The sequence below is a fragment of the Conger conger genome, chromosome 17, assembly GCF_963514075.1.
Source record: "Conger conger chromosome 17, fConCon1.1, whole genome shotgun sequence".
NCBI lineage: Eukaryota > Metazoa > Chordata > Actinopteri > Anguilliformes > Congridae > Conger > Conger conger.
The window spans coordinates 15,287,591-15,301,718 of NC_083776.1; the positions used below are offsets into that span (position 1 = coordinate 15,287,591).

General features: G+C 41.4%; 1 pseudogene; it reads right to left on the reverse strand.

Moving 5' to 3' along the window:
- Window positions 1–1,712: 1,712 nt before the first annotated feature.
- LOC133116919 (deoxynucleoside triphosphate triphosphohydrolase SAMHD1-like) lies at window positions 1,713–13,194 on the reverse strand (annotated as a pseudogene).
- Window positions 13,195–14,128: the final 934 nt, after the last annotated feature.

Genomic DNA, 14,128 nt, shown 5'->3' on the forward strand with positions numbered 1-14,128 from the left:
CTAATCCAACAGAGATGAAATGTGTGCTTCACAATGCTTGATAAATATATTGTGATAAATTTAGCATAGCATCTTAGCATCTTGACTGGTAACCACAGTCAAGGCTGACAAACATGAACATTTCAAAACATGGTTAAACGCAGGCCAAGCAGAAATGTAAAAGTAAATGGTTTCCAGGTATTCGCATTGTTAAATACAATAGTGCCATGATGTTGTTACTTTTATAAGGCAGGGGATGGCGGTTTTGTTTCATGAACATTTGTAGGTTGTATACAGTGGTCATTACGTGTGTATGGCATCAGGAATAGTTGTTTATTCCAATTTCACACAATAAGTTAATGTCACTGATATGACAAAGTATTTGGAAATGGAATTCTTATAATAATTATAACTGACCTGCATGGTGTACATAAGGTTTCAATCAGAGAACAGTTGCAAAGAGGCATTATTGTAGACATTTGACTCACAGTGACTTCGAAATCTTCAGCCTGAAGTGTTACACTTCTTCTGCTGTCAGGCAAGGCTTGAGCAATGCTGGCTGCTATCGCGGCGCGCACATCCTGAAGAAAAATGGACCACCCGAGTCAGAGTGATGAAAGACCTACTACAGAACAGTGACACAAAGTAGACAGAGGTATAAAGTGTAGGGACTACATTCTCACAGGAAAATTCCGCGACGTCCACCACGAATGACGTCTAACTTGGTTCAGCCAATCCCGTAATGGCGGGAGCAATAAACGGTCCTGTATAAGAGCAAGACACGTTCTTGGGACCTCTCTTCTGTCTCTTCTGCTTCTTCTCTTCGACGCACCCTTTTTGGCCATTCGCTTCAGCTCATCTGCTCCGAGACTCGGACAGAGGCTGAATGCTGCACAGCGCACTACCAGGCCTATGGACCCACCCAGTTACCTTGCGGTAACTTCGTGGCCTATAGCGAGTTTAAACTGGTGCACACGGAACGCTACATCAGTTTACCCCTGCAAAGCTCACCAAAGAACAACTGAAGCGAACATCCTTCCAGCAACCGAGTGGACCAGACGACAATGCACGGCTAAGACGCCCCAGCCTGCGCACCTCTCCAGTACATTCACATTACCATCGCCGCTTCTACAAGGACAGCACGTCTTTTGGATGTGTATGGACTCAGTAAGAACTCTAGCTTACCCAAGCTAGCTACTCCCACTTTTACCTTTCCTTTGTTCAAGCGACACGTGCGCTTGCTCGAGCCCACACACACGCACACACACACCCTAACTTCCCCTACTAGTTCCCGTTAGTTTATCTGTTCTGTGTTTGTACGTTGTTTAATAAATATATTTTATTAAACCCCGGTGTCCGTTTTGGAATCACAAAGACATGAGAGCCGAGTTAAAGCAGTCTTTCGAAGAACTTCCAACCTTCAGGTTATCGGTGTGTTCAATCATTAATATTGGTTATTTTAATTATTAATTGAAATACTAAATTTGTGGTTGGATATTTCTGATAACAGTAATTTTATGAGACTGATTACTTTTTGCAGTTATACTGCTACATAACATTAACTGGCGCCCCGGTTTCGTAGAGAGTAAAATCCCTACGTTATTTGGCGGCCTGTGCGAGGACCCTACATAATTTGGAGCTCCGTGCGAGGACCCCTACATATTTTGGAGCCCGTGCAAGGACCCCTACAAAAGGCACTGATTGTGTTAGAAATGCTGGACTCATATGCTCTGTCAAGGCTCCCTGTCATTCCCACCATCTCCTTCTTTCACTCTCTCCCCCATTTTACAGCGTCTACAGACTGGTTCATCTAGTCTCACCGATGTGTCTGCCACAGGATTCTTGGGTCGGATCTTGCCCAAAAACTTGTAGATCTTGCGACAATTGATGTTTCGCAGGATGGCATTGGCCTCAGCCAGCTCTGGAGACGAGGAATACAGGATCTGCTGGAAGATGTGGTCTGAACAGGGAATGGGGGGGGGGGGGGGGTTCTTCTTCTTATTATTATTATTATTATTATTATCAGGTGTAGGTTAATTCTTAAGCCTAAACGTTCTCAAAAGCTACACAATTTTCCAAAAACTTGGGCTGCATATAGGTGATGCAGATAGCACCTGCTCTTTAGTAAATTTGATACCATTGTGTTTTAACGGGCACTTAATTTGCTGCTCTTCCGTTAAATCTCGGCAATATGAGAGCCTTCCATCCCTATATAACAGGTAAGTAAAGTGCCTAACCGGTGAGTTTGGTATAAGCCTCCATATCGTTAATGGCAGTGGAGAGGGAGAAAGTCTTGCCATCAGAGCCTATGATCTCAATGTGTTTGTCAGCCTTCACAAAAGCCTCTGTTATCCTGTAGACAAGAGAAGCCATCACTGCTTACATTCATATCATTATGGCGAGGCAATATTGGACATGGTTCCCCAGTATGAGCTGGGGTCTTTTTGGAAGTGTGAAGGTACTCACATTGTTGCGATGATGTTTCCCACTTTGTGCCGGCAGGCCCGGCGATGAAGGCTATACCGTGTGTAGAACATGTCGTACAAATTTTCCATTTCCTGGAACCAACAGAAATTGGCAAGGTGCTCACAAAACATACGCATTATAACATACGCATCATAATGGCAAATCAAAAGTCCTAATAATATCAAAATAATAAATAATATCAGCAAAAGGGAAGTTTGGTGCAAGTATAATCCATGTGCAATGCATGAGACTTGTTTGATTCTAAAATACAAAGATACTTAAACTAGGTCTTCAGCTTGTAATGGGAATGGCAAGTATCTGTCCCAGTGAAAGCCATTTGCCTCGACCCCCCTGATCAAATCCTATCAAAAATCAAGGGCCTGGTTTGTGCTTTTATTTAGTGTAGTTTTTATATACTGGAGAATGTAGTCAGACTTCCATGCACATAATGCATGTAGATTTTGTTGTGGTGTCTATAGCCAGACCCACATAGTGCGTATAGCCTTTGTCAGGTATGACTTTTAAGACTCTGCAATTTTGGTTTCTCTTGTAAAACTTTTATTTATATTTAATTTGGAATTTAATGTGATTAAGTAACCTGCCTGGTAAAATACATTGTTGGTTACTCCCTAGTTGGTCTAGGGAGGCTGCAAATTTACGCTTAATGTATCATGGCATATTGCACCCGTAGGCCTCTGACAGTAAATCAATCGCCTCCGCTAGTCAGTTCATTCATGTCAAGAACAGTCATAGCTAATGTTGGTCTTCTTGGGTCCCTGAGCTGCCATCGCCTACACCCAAAAGCAGTTATTCCTGCGACCTCTGTAATGACTGGAGATATCTAGCCAGCTTGTGAGACATGCTGTAGCGTGGGAAGCTAAGCGGAGAGCCAGGGGCGACCAAAGGTAGAACCTTTTTTAACCAACACGCGAACGTGTCAGTCACTAAATCCCAGGGAGAACCGAAATAGGGATACCCAGCTAGGAACAGGACTTCTCCCGGAACAATGGGAGGAAAGGAAATTAAACAAACCAAACTTAGAAATCGCAAACAGAGAAGTAGCTCAAACGGCTAGAGAACGTAAAACAACCCTTAAATAACTAGGGCGACCCAATAACTTTGGTACCGTGCCAAATGGCTGGGCACTGAGTGAAAACCAAAAGAAAATACAACCTAGCGAGAAAAGCTAGGCACGAAAATAAAAACCTCGAGGCGCAGCTCGGGACAAAAATGCAAACCAAAATACAACACCGGGGACAACGTCCCTCTACCATCGACTCACACGAGTCCAAAAGAAAAACAAAACCCTTGAGGAAGGCGCCAGCACACACAACACTTCCAGCTGTACGCCTTCCTTACCTTTTAGATATTTCTCCTTTTTAGCAGTGAGAGAATTATCCACCAGCACCGTACCTGACTCATATAGGTTTAGAGTCTACCGGGCGCTTTACCGGCTTTGTGCCAAGGGCGAACGGTTGAACACAAAAGCACTGAAAACTAGTCGATGCTGGTCTTAAATACTCTCCCAGGAGGTAATTCCCCTGGAGAAAACGAGGAACAGGTGGAAACAATATCCTCGGCCATCTAGTGGCACCAGTGAGAATTACCTCCCACCATGACACATGCACATAACGGCCGATGTGACATGTGGCGGGACCAACAGAGGACTGTTCAGGGAGTCCGTTACGGTACAGGATTCCTTTAGCGATCAAGTCTAAATTATAAATAAGAAATCTACCAAAGCTAGATAACTAATCTAAATGATTATTAAAATGGAGTTAGATAATAAATACGAAGGTAGATTTATTGGCCCTATTGTGGAGATGCCCGGACCAGTAGAAAGTGGTACTACTCTCTTTGTAACTTGGTTTATTTATTGGCTGATGTAGTCATTAACCATTAACATTTAACCCTACTAACCTCATTCAGATCAGAAGGACAAGCACACAGATACCTTCACCCTCGCTAAATTCTGTCGTTGGGTTCGTGTGAGGCTTACACATTTATTCCAGATATAATAGATCCCATTTCACGATGTGGTGTGTGGGGTCCTGGTCTCGGCACGGTGGCACCAGTACCTTGTCTCTAGGGCAGATGTGCTTCAATCCGTCCACCTCACACACACGTGAAAACTTCAGGAAGCGTCGGTGGTCAAAGCTATTTTGCATGCCCAGGTAGTAGGAGTCTCTAATGACAAAAAGAGAAGTTTGTAAAGATTATGGAAATTGGATATTGGTTAAAAGAATTTAATCAAATTAATCATTAACTGGCAAACAGACCCAACTGTCATGACATGCACGCTGCTTGTTCTGAGTAATTGACACATTCCTTGAAAGGGGCGTGTTCAAAATAATAGCAGTGTGGATTTTAATAAAAACAGATGTCATTAATTGTCCTTTATTAAGGAAGAAGGGAAGCAAATGTTTCGCACATTGTCATTGTAAGGCGGAAATGATTAACATCTGGCATTGTCACTCAGGGCGCTGGTCAGCTTGCTGGGTTCCTCTGGTCTTGTGGTAATATGTGGCTGTAAAGTAATTTAACCCAGGAGCATGCACCATTAACCCCAACCAACTCTGCACCCATACGGGCAGGAGCCTGTGGGGGAAGACTCAGGCCTCCAGCCGTAAAACTTGTTACGACAGGGGAAACATCCTTTACGGCACGGGAAGGTTTCAGAGGGCACGGTCTGTTGGGCCCATTATTCCCTTCGACCCCCTTCCTTACTCCCTCCCTCTCACATCTCCCTCATTCCTCAGTTTCCCTGGAAGTATGCATAAAGCATTGGATGTTTCATGACAAAGTCAGATAATATTCATGTTTGGTATTATTCTGATTGTTTCAGTGCGACTGGTGCAATGGTTTTATTTCTGCAACAGCAAACCCTGGACATCATAACCAACCAGGAACCAGGGAGAAACTGTGTGGAGCTCTGCCCCAGTGAAAGCCATGTGCCTCAACCCCCCGGCGTTTCCTGGGGAGGGGTGGCTCCAAATTCCAGATGGGTGACATCAAAGGCCAGATTTTGGATTTAAGGACAGTAAACTAAGCAATCTGGGAGGATGCAATCAGTCTCTCCCGTGCACACTGTGCACGTAATTTCTATGTACAGGGTGTCTGTAGCCAGACTCCCATATGTAGCTTTTATTACCAGGTATGACTTTTAAGACTCCGTAATTTGGTTTCCTTCTAATGTTTTTATATTGTATTTGGAACTAGTGTGTAATTACATATGTAACCTGCCTGGTAAAATAAATTGTTAAAACTTGATCTGTGTGGTTTCCCTTACTGACACTCAATGTTATGGTTTACCCCCTCGAACTGGTCTAGGGAGGTTGAATATTTACGCTTAATGTATCACGGCGTATAGCACCCGTAGACCTATGATGGTAAATCCCTCGCCTCCGCGTGGTAGTTCATTCATGTCGAGCACAGCCGTAGCTAGGTTGGTCTGCTTGGGTCCCTAGGCTGGAATCAGCAAGAAGCTGCCCGTAAAGCACCATTGTTGAAAAAACCGCATGTGCAGAATCGGTAAAAATTTGCCAAGGAACACATCGATTGGCCCAAAGGGAAATGGCGTAACATTCTGTTGACTGATGAGAGTAAAATTGTTATTTTCTGGTCTAGTGGTCATCGACAGTACTTCAGAAATGGGTGTTTCAACAAGACAACAACCCCAAACACATGAGTAAGTGAGCAACATCTTGGTTCCAGACAAAAAGGATTGAGATAATGGAGTGGCCAGCTCAATCCCCCAACCTCAACCCCATTGAAAACTTGTGGGGTGACATTAAAAATGCAGTTTCTGAAGCAAAACCCAAAAATTCACAGGAACTGTGGAATGTAGTTTGTTCATCCTGGGCTGAAATACCTGTTTCTAGGTGGCAGAAGTTGGTTGACTCGATGTAACGCAGATGCACAGCAGTTATCAAAAACAATGGTTATGCACCTAAATATTGGTTCAGTCATTTAAAGTGAAGTTAAATCTTGAAAGATTTCTTCAGTTTATACAGTAAGTGGTTGAGTTTGAAGAGAAAAATGTTGACAGATTAATATTCCTTTTCTTTGCTTCCTGTAAAAGAATAATGCAGACTTGCCAAAATTTGTTAATGCTTTGATTTGGAATTGAATGTGTAATGTTTCCACTACATTTGAAATATTGGACGAAAAGCTATTTAAAAATATCTGCACTTTATTCACTTGTTTAATGAACTGCTATTTATTTGGACACAACTGTATATATATATATATATATTTTAAGTGAGGACTGTAAACAGGCGGTTCTAAAGTGGTCATCAACTGATTAATCTGGGATGGATAGAATGATAGTTTATAATTGAATATTACTGTCAGAGAAATAACCAAAAAAGTACTAGTTCCATATGAATTAAAAATAATCTAAATTGGGGATGAACAATAACTGTAGGGTAGGGGCAGGGTGGAGGGCCAGTAGCGACTGAGGTACGACCCTTGAAGGCGAACTCACAATAAAGAAAGTGAGATACAACAATAAGACCTTCTCCCGGGACACAGGGAGGAACAGAAACTAACCCGTAGGCGGTAATGGAAAGAACAGAAATTAAGTCCCAAGAAACGGCTGAAGAAAATAAAAACAACCCTCAGAAAACAGGGCGAATACACAAACCAGATATAGTGCTGGGAAGTAAGCACTGAGAAATAATAGTGAATTCCCCAAATAAAAGTACAACCTAGCAAAAACCGCTAGGCACAAAACAAAAACCCATGAGGCGCAGCTCAGGAAGAAAAACACAAACTAAAATACAATACCGGGGACAACGTCCCTCTACCACCGGCTCACACGAGCCCAAAACAAAAAGGAAGAAATGAAAACCTTTCAGGAAGGCGTCGGTGAACAAACACCACAACCGAGCGCCTTCCTTACCTAATTTTTTGGTAGTCTCAGAGATTTTTGTAAATAACCAACACCGTACCTGACTCTACCAGAACAGAGTCTACCTGGTGTGTTACCGGCTTTGTGCACGTGCAAACGTTGAACACAAAAGCACTGAAGGGAGTCAGCACTGGCTTTAAATACTCTTGGGGAAGGCAATTCCCCAGGAGTTAATGAGGAACAGGTGGAACTAATGATCCTCAGCCCTCTGGTGGACCCACCGGGTACTACCTCCCACCATGACAATAACATCATCGTTGAATTGTTATGAACTGATAATAGCTTAATACTCATTTAGTTTTAAGCTATATTTTTGGTAAAACACAGCAAGTACTTTTTGTGTTATTTCTCAGAGACCCACCAAGTATAAACTATGTAGAGTGAGCTCTGTAAGTATTTATACAGTGGCACAATTGATTTTCTTTTGGCTCTGCAGCACATTGGATTTAAAATGAAACAATTAATAAAATGAGATTAAAATACAGACTGTCACCTTCAATTTGAAGGTACTGTATGTACATCATCAGGTGATCCATATAGGAATTGCATCCTTTTTTATACATAGTCCCCCCATTTTAGGAAACCAAAAGTAATTGGACAGTTGGCTTCTCATCTGTTCTGATGTGATAGGTGTATTCAATCGCTTTATTAGTGCAGGTATAAGAAAGATTTCAGTATCAAGTCTTGATTATAGGCTTTGGATTGCCTTTGGATTCTGTCATTGGAATTTGTCAACATGAGGACCAGAGTTGTCAGTGACAGTTGACAGTCAAAGAAGCAATGATGAGGCTGAGAAATAGGAAAAGTCCATCAGAGATATATTAGGCTTACCAAAATAAACTACTTGGAACATAATTACTGGTGAGCTCAGTAAAAGGAGCTGCCAAAGAAGAAAGAGGTCTACAGTTGATGACCAAATAAAGAAAAACCACAAACACCTGTCCAGCAGATCAGAAACACTCTTTATCAGGCAGGTGTGGATGTGACTACTGTCTGCAGAAGATATCACAAACAGAAATACAGAGGCCACACTGCAAGATGCAAACCATTAGTAAGCAGGAAAAACAGGATGGCCAGATTACAGCTTCCTAATAAGAACCTAAAGGAGACCGCAGAGTTCTGGAAAAAGGTATTTTGGAAAGATGAGATCAAGATTGACTTGTAACAGTGTGATAGCAAAAAGGGAGTAGGCCAAAAGTGGCCACCATCTGCCCACGATCCAAAGCAAACCCCTTCATCTGTGAAACGGTGGCGGTGTTACCATTTAGGCATGCATGGCTGCCTCATTAACTCTGGTCCTCATGGTCACTCCAGTGGCAATCCTAGAATCAGGACTAGATACTGACCGATTTCACTGAGGAAGTGATTGAACACACAAGTAATCAGAAGAAGCGGAGAAGCCAAAACCTGGCATAAAGTTAAATAGTATCTATTTATAAATCCTGCCCTTCAAAACCTGGCTCCACTACACTATGTCCTGGCAAGCTATTCCACGCACTCTCTGCGTGAAATATATATTATCCTTTTCTAATTTCCATTTATGCCCCCTCATTCTGCTAACCAAACTCCTGAATAATTGCCTGTACTTCGCTTAGTTAATCCCTTTAAGAAATGTCAAAGCCTCAATCAAATCACCCCTAAGTCTCATGATCTAGCTTTTCTTATTAGTCCCCATGAAGTCTGAGTAATGGGTCCTTATTACACCCCTAAGTCTCCTTTTACCAATCTTAAAGAGATTAGGCATCTTGAATCTTTCTGATGTCAATCTTTCTTTAAGTCAATTGGGTAGCCGTTCTTTGAACCTTTTCAAGCGCCACTATATCTTTCTTGTAGTGCAGAAGGTGGGAACTTTGTTGTAGGAAATCAGCGTCTGAGAAGATATTGATATCAGCCCCAGAATTTCCATAAAGTGCACTTCTACCAAAATCACTCACCTAGCAAGATAATCGAACTTGTCCACATCAATTCCATTGTTGTTGTTGGCCACAATCTCATACAAGAAAGATTTTTCTTCCTGTCTTCCTTGATATGGCCACTGTAGAGATGAGAAAAAACAATATTTGGAACCTAGCACAGAAAAAGCCCCTAGAGAAGAGATATGTCGTAGTGACGCACCTGGCCGGGAGGAACATGGTTCCTCAGGGGTCCGGCAATCTGTTCCTTAATAAACACCAAATCCTCAGGCAGGTTCAGCTGATGACGTGTCATCACTGGCTCCAAACCGTTTACCTTGATCAGGTGATCTAACATTTGCACAGATGCAGTCTCATGCTAGAGCACGCACAGACAGACAGACAGACGGACAGACAGCATTAAGGATAAGCATAAGCATAAGTACCACCATAAACCGATACGCATTGTGTGGTTTGTAGAGTAATGTAAAAGCAAAAATACAGGCAACAAAAGAACAGGATACAAAAGAGTAGAAGTTGAAAAATACCTTCCATCCCAAATTCGGGTGTAGTTTTGTGATGAACATTCCATCGAACGTGTGGGAAAAAGGGCCATGTCCTGACCACAGCAAGAGGGATGAAAGAGGGGATAAGAACTGTCACTCACACACAATAAAAATATATACGATAACAATTGGGGAAAAGTAAAACCGAAAGAATAATAAAATATATTACAATAGGGAAGATGACCCTCCTTATAGCAGACTTTTAAAAATAGCAACAAAATCAACCAATAACGTGACTACATTATCCTCCAACTTCAATAAGGAAAGAGATGCAAATCAACAGACAGTGTAGGCTAATTAGTGTTCCGTTTCAACCTGACAGAAGATGCATGTTATGAGGATGTCTGGACAGATGACCGCACCCAGCACCAACAGGGCTGTTTCGACTGGACAGGATTCTGAATGCGTCAGGATTCTTCTGACAATATTGATGAACTCACATATTGTATGTGGTTTACAGTTGCTTTTTGTGAGGATGCTGTGATTTCTTCAAAACTAGCGAAGATTTATCCCAACAATAAACCTTAGGTTAATAAGTCACTGGAGGGTTTATTGACCAAAGAGCATTCCAATGATGAGGCTGCCGAAAGAGAAACCATAAATGTATAAGGAAAAAATTGAGGGTAGGCTTGGATCAAATTTGAGATTGGCTTGGAATGGAATGAAAACTATGGTTGGGCTGCAGGAGATGAAAATTAAGAATGTGGTGAACAGTAAGCTTGAGGTCCTTCCAACTTGGCGTGGATTCAGGGTACCCAAGCTCAAGTACAAGCAAACCATTAATCTGCCGAACAAGCACAAGCAATCATACTTTTTATTTATTTAAACCCGATAATGCACCCTACATATTATATAAACTTAATATTAACTTTGAGAACTGGTACATATTCAGTTTAACTCTATGGCTATAAGTCTACACTCACCGAGCACTTTATACAGTATTTATTAGACTTCTTTTTTAGACTTCTACTGCTTTAGCCTATTCACTTAGTGCTGTGTGTTCAGATATGCTCTTCTGCATACCACTGTTATAATGTGTGGTTATTTGTGTTACTGTCACTCTAGGTGCCAGGTATAGATTGTTATTTGTGTTATTGTCTGTTATTTATTGTTGGTCACATACGGGGATTTGGGTCACGTGGGTTTGGTGGTTACGTCAGCAGTAGTAGGGAATTTCAGCTGTTCACCTGGCGGGATTTGTAAAAGCATTAATGAATGGAGAGGGGGTGAGCCAGGGGGAAGTCTTACTTTTTGCTGACCGCTTTTAACACCGCTGTACTCGAGTCGCTGTTCTGTGATGCCGTTTTCAATGTTTGTTTTACGTCCAATAAATCAACAAAATGCAGTACGTCGCTGCAGTGAGTCATTGACAGCCAGCGCGTCCGCCAGGTGTACGTTTCCCCACCTTAGCCTTTCGGCGACTAAGTTTTGTTTTTGATAGTCGCCTATAGTCACCTTCCTGTCAGCTTTGACCAGTCTGGCCATTCTCCTCTCATTAACAAGGCATTTATGTCTGCAGAACTGCTGCTCACTGGATTATTTTTTTTTGCACCATTCTTTGCAAACTCTAGAGACTAGTGTGTGTAAAAATCCAAGGAGATCAGCAGTTTTTGAGATACTCAAACCACCCTGTCTGCCACCAACAATTTCACAGTCAAAGTCATTTAGATCACATTTTTTATCATTCTGATGGTTGATGTGAACATTACCTGAAGCTCCTGATCCATATCTACATGATTATATGCATTGCACTGCTGCCACACAATTGGCTGATCAGATAATCGCATGAGTATGTAGGTGTAATAAAGTAACAATGTTCCTAATAAAGTGCTCGGTGGGTGTATGTATTGTTGACTACCTTGGTCATTTTAAGTGTTCTTTTAACTTGTGTGTTCTGTGTTCTTTTAAACCTTTCTACAAATTGCCATTCGAGGGACAATAACAGAATTGTATTGCAGTGCATTCCCTGTACTGGTGAGGGCAACTGACTTGACACCTAACCCCCAAATGCTCCTGACGAGCTGGTCGGTGCCTTGCCGTTGGTGTGTGTGTGTGTGTGTGTGTGTATGAATGGGTTAATGAGAAGCATCAATTGTACAACGCTTTGGATAAAGGCTCTATATAAATGCCAGTCCCAGTCCTTATATGTACTTCCTTTCTGTCTCATGTCATTCCACTCACCTGTTCCTGGTTATCATGCTTGTTATGTCCATGTATTAAACTCCCTTTGTTTCTGTCTTGCGTTGCCAGATTGTTATGTGTCCTGTCCTACGGCCTGTTTTGTCTTAGACCTCCAGCTCTAGATTTATCCTTCTGTACTGATTTGACACAAAGTTTTTCGGCCCTGTTTGGCTTCTCGGTTTTTGTTTCCGGATTCTGTTTTTGTTTGGACTGCCCATGTGTTATCAACCCTTTCCCTGTGACTTTGACTTCGTATTGGATTGTCCCTGATATATCGGCTTGCTGGTGTACCGACCCATTCCATGGACTCTCGTTTACAAACTGCCTGTTCTCTGTTGCTACCTTTTGCTGGCTATCGAACTTCGCCTGTTTACTCTGCTGCAAAGAAAATTAAGATTTGAAAGCTTACTCCTGTGGTCTCGCTACTGGGTTACTGTTCTGGTCCCTGACAATACCAACTGTTTAGGGTAAGAGGAAGATGTATTGACGGAGGGGCTGTGAAACATACCAAGGTCATGGCACAGTCCTGCTATCTGGACACACAGTATGTCGTTCGGAGTAATATTCAGCCCAGGCTGGCGCTGTTTCAGGGCTTTGATCAGTTCTCCTGCCAGGTAGCACACCCTGCCAAAAAGACCACAAATTAGATCCACCCAGTGGATCCACCCAATTTACACAGCTAGATGCCAATTTTCAATGATAGGATTTTAGAGGCCCACCCTGGGAATCAAATCATTTGGTTACAAACTCACCTTCTTGACAACTAGCACACACTGCTACTCTGTGCTATAAGCTCTTGACCCATGCTCAAAAATATACTGACTGTGACACTATTAAGAGCTACCAAATCATACCCTGCTTTTATTTTTCAATGCATAATTGTTATGTTTCATGCTTCATTCACGACTGTCTTAAAAATGCTATTAATTGAACATTTCCAAACTAATAAAATGTTAAAATTGGTTAAGGTAATAAAAACCTTTGTCATGCAAGACCCAAATGGCACTTGAGCCCTTTTGAAGGGAACATGACGTACCCAAGAGTGTTCAATGCGGGTGTGGCAGGCTCCCGGATAAACAAAGTCTGTGGCTCCCAGCTGCTTGAGGTGGCGCAGACGCTGGAACTGAGGTGTGTCAATAATGCTCACCAGCAAAGGGTGCAATTCAATACAGCTGTGGATAGGGTCATTGAACACCTATAAGGATGTGAGGAATCAAAGCAAAGGAAAATGCTGAAGACCAATCCATATTGAGTTCAACTTGAGTTTGCTTTATTGCCATGAAATACAGTAGTGTGCAAAAGCCTAGATTTAAAAAAAAAAGTATTATTTATTTTACTGTTTTCTACATTAGTTTGACAGTAGAAAATACAAATTTGAGACAAACATTAATTATCCAAAAGATTAAATGTTCTGAGGTTGCTCAAAACAACATACCAGCCAATTTTCTGATAAGACAGTTTACCTAAGAGATTTCATGTGGGTTTTAAAGGTTAATGGTGGTCAAAATAAATATTGATTTAGTTTAATTGTTTACTACTCTTTATAATACATTCAATATTTAGAAACTTTTAATTTCATTATTCTGAAAGCATCTTCGCTTTACATGCTTCTTTTTACAAGTGCATAAGACTTTTGCACAACACTGTACATACAGCAAATATAGAGAAAGGGTAACACACAAGTAGTGCTGTAGAAGGTCATGAATACAGTAGTGTGCAGTGATGATTATACACTTAACACAATGAAGATAAATCATAAACCAAGTACTATTCAAGTATTTATTTCATGTAATATTGGTTCATGTAGATGAAAATAAGTAAACAGATAACAATTTATTGTGAAAATAAAAAATAGTCTCTTTTGGAGAAAAAAGTCAATTCCTAGTGTGGCCAAAACCCTTTGCTTTGCATTTAATCATTCACATATTTTTTATATTTCTTCACTTGTTAAACCATTCCATATGAAATGTTTTACACCAAATGAAACACCAAAGCTCAGAGCAATGCCAGGAAAAGACTTACAGTGCATCTAGAAAGTATTCGCAGCGCTTCACTTTTCCCACATTTTGTTATGTTACAGCCTTATTCCAAAATGGAATAAATTCATTTTTTTCCTCAAAATTCTACACACA